The following is a 10,383-nucleotide window of genomic DNA, read 5'->3' as shown; positions in this document are numbered from 1 at the left end:
AAAATCGGTGCTTGGGTATCCACACTTCTCCATCACTTCATTCATCTTTGTCCAAAAAAGAGCTTGTGCATCTGTATCCTCTTCCTTCATATCACATATTTCCAAAGTCATCAACTCTGCTCTATACCCTCCATTGGACACATATTGTCTGCTACTGCTGGAAGCTCGTACGCCACATTGCCATCACAAAAAACTGGGATCTCCACTCTCTCTATTTCACTTGTAGTCTAAAGCAAATGACGTAAGACAGGGTGTTGGTCCCCCCGAATACATTATGTACTCGACCACACTTACAACATAAGAGGATTGTTGCATCCCCTCCTCTTCCACATCAAGCATGATAGAGATGGTTTTGTTTTTCTCAAAGTCCAAGGGGGGTGGTGAGGCATCCACGGTGATTGTTCTTTTCTCAATGCTACAAGGGCTCTGGGTGAGGTCTATGGTGGGGGAAGGCTACAATGTAGGCCCATTTTCTTGTTCGACAAGATATTCTTGCAAGACCAAGGTATCCAGATTATATACCTGGATAGCCTCATGGTCATTGTTACAATGGACCGGCATGCTTTGTATTCGGCCATTTGCATGGGTGATAGTAGGAATATGGTAGCCATTGCCATTGCAAATGTCTTCCTTCTTCAACATCAGGAACCGACTACTTGTGTAGTGCATAATAGGTTTGGCATAGAGGGACGATACATGTATACAGACCTCGGTATTTGGTGTAGCATTGGATGTTGGATCCATTTCCAAAGCTATCTACACATGTACAAATACTCATGTCAAATATGGGTGTCATTGAAAGACTTAGTGTGGGAGTGTATGTCATATACAAGAGAGGGAGAGAGGGAGAGGAGGATATATAAAGTGTGTGCATGAGAGAGCAAGAGAGAGTGTGTGTGTGTGAGTGTGTACATGCATGTGTGTACGTGTGAGTGCTATATATATAAAGTATTTGGCATGAGAGAGAGAGAGAGAGAGAGAGAGAGAGAGAGAGAGAGAGAGAGAGAGAGAGAGAGAGAGAGAGAGAGAGAGATTTGTATGGGAGGGAGAGAGCAAAAGAGGGAGATAGAGAGAGTGTGTGTGAGTGGATGTGGGTGCTAGAGAGAGAGAGAGAGAGAGAGAGAGAGGTTTGGGGTTTAGGGTTTAGAGAGAGAGAGAGTGTGTGTGTTTGTGTCTATGTATGGATACAGGTGCCAGATATGAGAGAGAGAGAGAGAGGATATAAAGATTTATGTGGGAGGGAGAGAGCAAAAGAGGGAGATAGAGAGAGAGTGTGTGAGTGGATGCGGGTGCCACATAGAGAGAGAGAGAGAGAGAGAGAGAGAGAGAGAGAGAGAGAGAGAGAGAGAGAGAGAGAGAGAGAGAGAGAGAGGTGGAGAGCACCAAGAGGGAGCCAGGGAGAGAGACCGAGGGTGATGGATAGAGTGAGGAGGAGGAGGAGGAGGAGGAGGAGAGAGAGAGAGAGAGGGAGGGAGAGAGAGAGGGAGGGAAAGGTGTACGTACCTACGAGATTAAGAAAATAATCTACAACTTGAGGGAGGGAGAGGCATTATGTCATAGGGGGTGTGTGGCCTTATATAACCACTTTGACATAGTGGGGCATTAAATGCATGTCTCTGAGAGAGAGAGAGAGAGAGAGAGAGAGAGAGAGAGAGAGAGAGAGAGAGAGAGAGAGAGAGAGAGAGAGAGAGAGAGAGAGAGAGAGAGAGAGAGAGAGAGAGAGAGAGAGAGAGAGAGAGAGAGAGAGAGAGAAAGGGAGACTTGGAGACATGTGCCATACAAAGAGAGAGATGTGAGAAGGGGGGGAGGGGAGGGGGTGCTAGTTATATTTTCTACACCAAATATTAGGCTGTCGCAATGATCCCTTCTTTGGCAACAAAATGATCCCAATCCACATGCACTCTCTCTCATCAACCATCTTGGCCCATATGCACACTCTCTCTCATACCTTGGACCTTAAACCCAAATAACTAAGATAGATGATGCACACGCGTCGATGACCCCCGGGCAAAACAATCCTAATCCACATGCACTTGTACTCTCTCTTCATTCCCTCCAAAAAAAATCCCATACAACTAACGTATTAATGTACAATCATATTAACTAATTAATTAGTATTACTATTATAATACATTGATTTATATGAAATGATTAATAGTAATATATAAATTAATAAACATGTTAAGTAATATTAATACACCAATGGTTCACTTCATACTAATTGATTACTATAATAACCAATTAATCAATAAGTTAGTTGATATACATGAATTATAAAACAAGCTAACTATTATCAATTAAGAAATAAAGTAATAATTTGATTGATATAATTTGACCAATACACTAAATATCTAATCAATGAACTAACATATACCATCTTGTTAAATATTATTTGATTTATATTAAATTAAATAATATTTAATTAATAGATTCATATTAATTAATTGAGTAATCAATATTTTTAATTACTAAATAATTATATGGTATAATTATTTAATATTTTTAAATATAATAAATACATAATATTGCCATTACTAGTTACTACTTGAATAAAAGATATTTATTGGTTGTTAAAAAATAATTTATAAATAATTAAATATATGTAAGTAATTAATAACTAATTAATAAATAATAAATTATTATTTATTAGGTATTAATTTTAGTGAATTATTTATTAATTTTAAGTAACTAATTATTTGTTATTACTAATTATTTTTTAGTTCGTAGTTATTAATTTTAAATAATTAGTTATTAATTTCAACTAATTAATCAGTATATAATTAATTAATAGCTAATATAAAATTAGTTATTAATTAATTAATTAATTTATTAACCAATTTACCAATAAAGAAATTACTTATTAATTAATAAATAATATTATATAATTAATTATTAACTACTTATTAATTTATTGATTGATTAGTTTCTTAATTCATTGCTTACTTGTTAAATAATTAAATTTAAAATTTTATTTATTTATTAGTTGTTCAAAAAAGCTATTACTTAATTTTTATTAGTTTCCTAATTAATCAATAGATTTATTAGTAAGTGAATTTGGTTAAAAATTAATTTAATGGTTAATAGTTAATTTGTAGTTTTAGTGAATAGTAAATTTTACTTGCTTATTTTTTGACTCAATAATTGTTTATTTAATTAGTTATTTAGTATAATTGATTGATTAATTAGTAATTTAATTTAATAATTAAGTTAATTAGTGATTAGTTAATTAACTAATTTATTACCTAATACTATCAAATAATGATTAACTTGTTAATTAGTTAACTTGCTAAAATAAGAACTTAACTAATTTATTGATAGTTAATTAATTAGTTCATAGTTAATTAATTATTAATCACTATTGATTAATTAGTTAACTAATTTCTCAATTTAGGAGAAATTAATCCGCTTCCCACACCCGCCCGCAAATCCTCTTTGCTCCCCTCCCCCCCAAAATCCCTTTCGATGTCGTCGGACGGGCGTCACTCCAAGACGCATGGCTAAGGCATAAACCTTGGCATACTTAGCAACGGACTACGAAGGCTTTGTTGGTGGCATTGGTTGCGCATGAGGAGCTCCCACTAGCTTGTAGGAAAATCGTCATGGGAGATCACCCATCCCAGTAGTGTCGTTACCCAAGTGCACTTAACTACCAATTGACTATCCTCTAGGCTAGTTCTTTTTATTGTTATATACTACAAACATATCTCTCTTTCGCTCTAAAGTTAATTAAGTAAATATTTGTTAATTAATTGAGATAATGGGGGGAGAGGGGGAATGTGATGTGTGTAATTTTTTCTTGCCAGAAAGGGGTCACTAGCAACCCCTTACCGGACGAAATTTTTTTTTGGCAACCCATTTCTTGTGAGAGTAACTTTTCGTCCAACTGGATTTGTGGGTTTTCTTTGCCTAATAAGGGGCTATCGATGACCTCTTTTTTGTAAAAAAACAAACCACGGATATGAGAATATATTGCATGAGGACAATAGGGTACGGTTTTTTTTAAAAACCCAAGAGTGAAAAAAGACATGTACCTTATTGGTCCCTATTCTCCCCATGCTGTATATCCTCGGATCTCTGGTTTGTTTTTTCGCCAAAAAGGGGTCGTCAGCAACCCCTTAATGGGCGAAGAAAAACCACAAATCTAGTTGGGCAAGGGAAGAGAGAGTAACAAAGTCATGGGGGGGAGAGAGAGAGAGAGAGAGAGAGAGAGAGAGAGAGAGAGAGAGAGAGAGAGAGAGAGAGAGAGAGAGAGAACATGAATAAAGCAATGTATGAATGAGTGTGTATAAGCTTGTACTTTGTATGACTATCTCATATTATGCTTCTAGGAGTGTAAAGATCTACTATTTAGAATATTATATATCTCTCTTTCGCTCGTAAAGTTAATTAAGTAAATATTTGTTAATTAGTTTAGATAATGGGGGGAGAGAGAGAGAAAGAGTGATGAGAGAGAGGGCATGTGATGTGTATAATTTTTTCTTGCCAGAAAGGGATCAACGGTAGCCCCTTACCGGACGAAAAATTTTCTGGCAATCCATTCCTTTCGAGAGTAACTTTTCGCCCAACTAGATTTGTGGGTTTTCTTTGCCTAATAAGGGGATATCGGTGACCCCCTTTTTGGTGAAAAAACAAACCACAGATCTGAGAATATGGACCAATAGGGTACAAGTTTTTTTTTTCACCCAAGAGTGGAAAAAAAACCCATACCCTATTGGTCCATATTCTCCCCATGCTGTATATTATCGGATCTGTGGGTTATTTTTTCGCCAAAAAGGGGTCACTAGAGCAGCCCCTTAATGGGTGAAAAAAAACCCACAAATCTAGTTGGGCGAGGGAAGAGAGAGTAACAAAGTGATGGGAGAGAGAGAGAGAGAGAGAGAGAGAGAGAGAGAGAGAGAGAGAGAGAGAGAGAGAGAGAGAGAGAGAGAGAGAGAGAGAGAGAGAGAGAGAGAGAGAGAGAGAGAGAGAGAGAGAGAGAACATGAATAAAGCAATGTTTGAACGAGTGTGTATAAGCTTCTACTTTGTATGGTTATCTCATATTATGCTTCTAGGAGTGTAAAGATTTACTATTTAGAAAACTATGTCTCTATCTTTCACTCGTAAAGTTAATTAAGTAAATATTTGTTAATTAGTTGAGAATATGGGGGGAGAAAGAGAAAGGGTGATGAGAGAGAGGGCATGTGATGTGTGTAATTTTTCCTCGCCAGAAAGGGGTCACCGGCAACCCCTTATCGAACGAAAAAATTTGGCAACCCATTCCTTGTGAGAGTAACTTTTTGCCCAACTGGATTTGTTTCTTCGCCTAATAAGGGGTTGCTGTGGTGACCCCTTTTTGGCGAAGAAACAAACCACGGATTTGAAAATATATTGCACGAGGGGAATAGGGACCAATTATTGGTCGCTATTCTCCTCGTGCAATATATTCTTAGATTTGTGGTTTTATTGGTCCCTAAACTCCTCATGCAGTATATTCTCAGATCTGTATTCTCCTCATGCAGTATATTCTCAGATCCGTGGTTTGTGTTTTTGCCAAAAAGGGGTTGCTAGCAACCCCTTAATGGGCGAAAAAAAAAAACCACAAATCTTGTTGGGCCAAAATTTACTATCCAAGAATGGGTCATTGAAAAAATAAATTGTCCGACAAGAGGTTACCAACGACCCCTTTCTGGTGAGAAAATTTTATAGATATCACATGCTCTTCCTCTTTCTTTCTCTCTTTCATCACTCTTTCTCTCTCCCCCTATTTTCTCTCTTCTTCACCTATAAAAGGACCCATCTCCCCTTTTCACATTGCAAATCATTCCATTCTCGGTATGTGACTCTCTCTCTCTCTCTCTCTCTATCCCTCCCTCACTCTCTCTCCTTTGTCTTTAAAAGGACCCCCTTCCCCTTACAATTCAACTTATTGTTTTCTGTCCCCTACCCTTAGTACGGTTCTATCTTTGTCTCCCCCCCTCTCTCTCTACACCTCTCTCTCTAACACAATCACACATACTCTATCTCACTGTTCTATCCCAAGCTTTTTCCCTCTCTCTCCCCCCTCCCACTCTCCCTCCCTCCCTCCCTCTCTCCCTCACACACACACACACACACACACTCTCTCTCTCTCTCTCTCTCTATTCCCACCTTCCTCCCTCTCTCTATCTCCTCCTTCCCCCCTCTCTCTATCTCTCTCCCTGTCCCTCACTCTCACTCTCGCTCTCTCTTCCTATATCTGCCTCTCACTCACTCACACTCTCTCTCTTATCCCAATGCCATCTCTTCCTTCCCTCCCTCACACACACACACACACACACACACACAATTGATATATCATTGGCAGGAAATTGAGGAAGCAATATATCTATAAGAGGTAACCCTAAGTCCCTCTATCATGGCCAAATTTGATTTCAAAAGACAAGATCATATCACCCTTTACCAGAGCGATGAAAGGATTGCAGAGGGTCTAATTCGACAAATGTTCCCCTCATCGAGCTTGCTCCTTGGGGACGAGTGGGAGTTCTTATCACCATCGTGCATCAGAGGGGTATGAAGGCCCGCAGCAAAGGCAATACTGAGATTGATGTTGAGGAAAATGCAATTGTGCAATGGCCAATTGAATAGACAGTAAGCAGATCCTCTCTTGATTTTTATTACGATTGATCTATCTCCCTCTCTTATCCTATTTCAGATCATTGTTTGTAGGAAAGAGAGCGACGATCGGACGAGTCTCCCAAGGACTCTGATTTTCCTCCACGATCTACAGCAAGACGACAGGCTATTATCATTGGCAACATGCAATCGCAAGGAGGGAGTCGCCCTCCAAGAGCGAGAGGAAGAGTAACACAAATGCAATCATTGACTTCCGTCGAGCTACAAGCAACCATTGCAATTGCATGTGGGGAAGGAGTGACATTAGGAGAAGGTGGACACTCTTCGATGACGCAAGTGAGGAAGGGCAAGAGAAAGCTCGTACTATCGAAGAGTGACACTAACGAGGAAAGCAATGAGCATCAAAGCATTGAGTCCTTTAGTGCACAGCAAGGGTGTGGCCGTACGCAACCCAAGAAGAATTGAACACAAAGAACCAAAAAGAAGCGCATGATAGATGCCAGTGAAACGACTAGCGAGACCGCTCTCACAGTCACTTGTGATAAACATATTGTGCAAGCATGCATAGAAGACCAGTTGGAAACGCTGACGGTGAGTGCTTGTAAGAGATGGCAACATGATTTAGATTATGGTTTTTATTTATTTACATTGATTGGACATTAATTACTTCATCGTCTCTTTCAAATGCGGACATCCATCCCTTTGCCACCCATCCCATTATGTCGTTTGGTTTCCATGCCTACAATTAGACAAGTCACATCAAGGTACAAGCAACTCTCGGAAACCTTTTTTAGCAACGAGTATATTAGAGGGATGGGTCTATTCATAGTATCATTAGAGACTCCAAGACACCAGTGCAAGGAGGTTGATGATATGATTAGAATTGAGTGGGACTCCCATTGGCTAAAGAAGCATGAGGACTTCGAGGCAGAAATCAGTGGCACCAATTGGGCCTTTTTGTCAAATTGCATGTTTTATGTTTGAGATGGTAACCATCAACTCACAGCATGGATGAATGAGATACGCACATGTGAGTGGCCCTAAACCGTAGGACCTTAACATTCTACAATTTGTTTGTTTCTTACATAATCCTTAACATAATTGACTATTTGCAACAACCTTTCTAGATAATGTGAGGCAACATGTGCGCGTTGATTGTCGACTTGTGAAAGTGACAAGTGTGACAGAGGGGGAGATTTTGTCAGCTATTTCTCGTACAAACAGGTATGCAATGGACCATATTCCTGAGATCCTAATATGCATGAGATCCTAACATAGAATGTACATAGGCTGGCACAAAAGGGGGTTGTCCATACCTCGTATCTAGACCTTGTTTGTGAAGCAAGGATGCTAGGGCAGACTAACCATGCAACTATTTTTGACAAGCTAACTAATGAGGAAAAGGCATGGGCGTAAGTGCACAGAAAGCCGATGCCCATTTTTACATGGTACAAGACACCATTGATTGCACTGGCCCATGTTATATGGAAGATAGGTAGTTCTTCAAGCTATCTTAACAATGTTTTTCCTTATTCATTTTTTCCTAATGCAATGATGTTGTCCCTAATTACCAAGTGCATGATGACTATGATATGGTAGTGCGACTGATCAAACTGAAACGGACACAGCTCTCTGACTCTGAGTTTAGAATCAAGTGGAGCAAGGCATACTATAGTGTCAATGAAAAGCTTGTCAAGAAAACTCGATGTTTACTAAGAGTTGCAAACCCCAATCTGAGAGAGAAGTGGTATTAGTAAGTTGCTACCTCTTTGTACTTGCCATCTATATGTACTTATACTACATTTGTCCAAAGTAACAATGTTTTTGTCAATGCAAAACTGTCTCATGCTTGGAGTGGGGCTCCAAGACTGGGGGTGTATTGAATGAGGAGAGAGTATACACATTGGCATCCTCAAAGCTAAGTGAGGCAGATCGCGTAAGGATATTGAAGGCCATGGAGAGTTCTAACAAGAAAATTTGAATGTTGATGGGCATGCCTGAACATAAGTTATTCTTATTCATCTAAATTATGTGCATCATAAGTTTAACGAATTGGTATTAAATAATGTATCTTTGATTCGAGCTGATGGAAATGCACCATTTCGAAGTTGGGTAAGACGAGAGACCTTTTGGGCCATGTTGCAAGACGACGGAAAGAGATTGCTTTTGAGTTGGAAGGACTACTATAACATTCAAGTGGAACACGATTTGTTCTTCCAATATACCTAGGAGATAAAGAGAAAGCATAGAGAGCAAATGTTTTGCACTGTCTTTCATGATTTCAAGCCAGACGAAGATATATAGTCACAGATATTGAGATGGCAAACTCAATACATGCAGGCATTGATGATGGACCGCCTGGCTAGATGGGTCCGCACATCTACACTTAGCACGTTGGTGGTCATTATGGCACTCACATGGTCACTGGCTTATCACTTATTATATTTAGGTTGTTACACCTACCTACAGTTGGCAAAGATATAGCGCCAGTCGATTAGTGTAGTTGGTTATGCACTGTTTGACTTAGAAGGCCACTTTCCTTTATATTGTATCTTATCTACACTTTGTGTACATTGTATAGTGTGTGGAAGAAAAATAGAAAATTAGCAAGAAAACGTTTTGGCCTCCATCTCTCTTCTTGTGTCCTTGAGTGAGCTTCCTCTTGTGTATACAGTGCATGTTTGGCGTAGTAGCTCAAGCAAAGTCCCCCACCACGTGATTCTTGACAACAGAAGTCAACAAAGTTGGCAGCATTGAGGCCTCTGTACATGTAGTTCACAATATCCTTCTTTAGTAGCATGTTTGCGGTGCTATCTTGCCAATCCATTCAAGATTTGTAATAGTGACTTTGCAAGTTAGGTTCATGTATGGGCAGATGTAGAGGGCTATAAAAACTCTACCATGAGAGTGTGAGGACTAGGCAAACGTGCAGAAGGATCAGTGCATGTATGAGGAATACCAGATAGAGCAAGAGTGGGACGAGGAGGTATATCAAAGATGCCCTATTTTCCTTGACTATCCAAAAGGTGAATATCCCTCCAATGAGAAAATTTTGTACAAAAAATACTCAAGGAAAAAACAAACACAATAGACACAAGGATCCAGAGGCATGGTAAGTGAAATGAGTTGCATTCTTAGGAGTATATTGCACTTTGTTGTCTCCTAATGAAGAGACTATGATGGGTTCACATGAAACTGATACTAGTAGTGTGATTACTATAAAAAGAAAACACAAGAGCAAGCACACATCCAATATCATTGAAGAGAGGCCAAGCAAAGATTAGCCCTCATCACCAATTAATTTGGTTTCTCCACACCTAAAAGGTTTGATGTTTTGAAAGTACTATAGCCAAGACATCTCTTGTGTCCCTCCAATGAAAATATTTCCTTGAATATGAATCGTAGCCACCAAACCATGTAAGCCTTTTCATTGATACAACTGAAGAGCAGATTGCAATTAAAGGCATCACCGAGGAGGTCCATGACATTGGCATGGATAGAAGGATATAACAAGTTCTTCCAGATCTTGCAATGGAGAGTGTTACCTTACACACCGCTATAGAGAGATGCATGACAATGATGAGAAGCAGTGTGTAAGATGCCCGCCCATCGGCTGTCTAGGCACGCATTTAGCGGTCTATCAAGAAACAAATCTAAGCGTCGCTGCCCGGCACTCCCATGGAATATTCCGGGTTTTGTTGCCTAGGGTTTCCCAAATCCGCCTCGCAACGGAACGTTTACGGCTGAACCCACTAGGATCGACCTGAAATTTGGGCTCCTAGTGGCCAAG

The 10,383-nt window shown here is 39.4% G+C and overlaps 1 pseudogene; it reads left to right on the top strand.

The window, feature by feature from the left end:
- The first annotated feature begins 7,082 nt into the window (after window positions 1-7,082).
- LOC148030237 (uncharacterized) lies at window positions 7,083-8,009 on the top strand (annotated as a pseudogene).
- Window positions 8,010-10,383: the final 2,374 nt, after the last annotated feature.

The sequence above is a fragment of the Lygodium microphyllum genome, chromosome 10, assembly GCF_053477565.2.
Source record: "Lygodium microphyllum isolate KBCC chromosome 10, Lygodium_microphyllum_v1.1.10, whole genome shotgun sequence".
Taxonomy (NCBI): domain Eukaryota; kingdom Viridiplantae; phylum Streptophyta; class Polypodiopsida; order Schizaeales; family Lygodiaceae; genus Lygodium; species Lygodium microphyllum.
The sequence above is the reverse complement of the archived record's forward strand: the minus strand, read 5'-3'. Positions and strand labels throughout refer to the sequence as shown.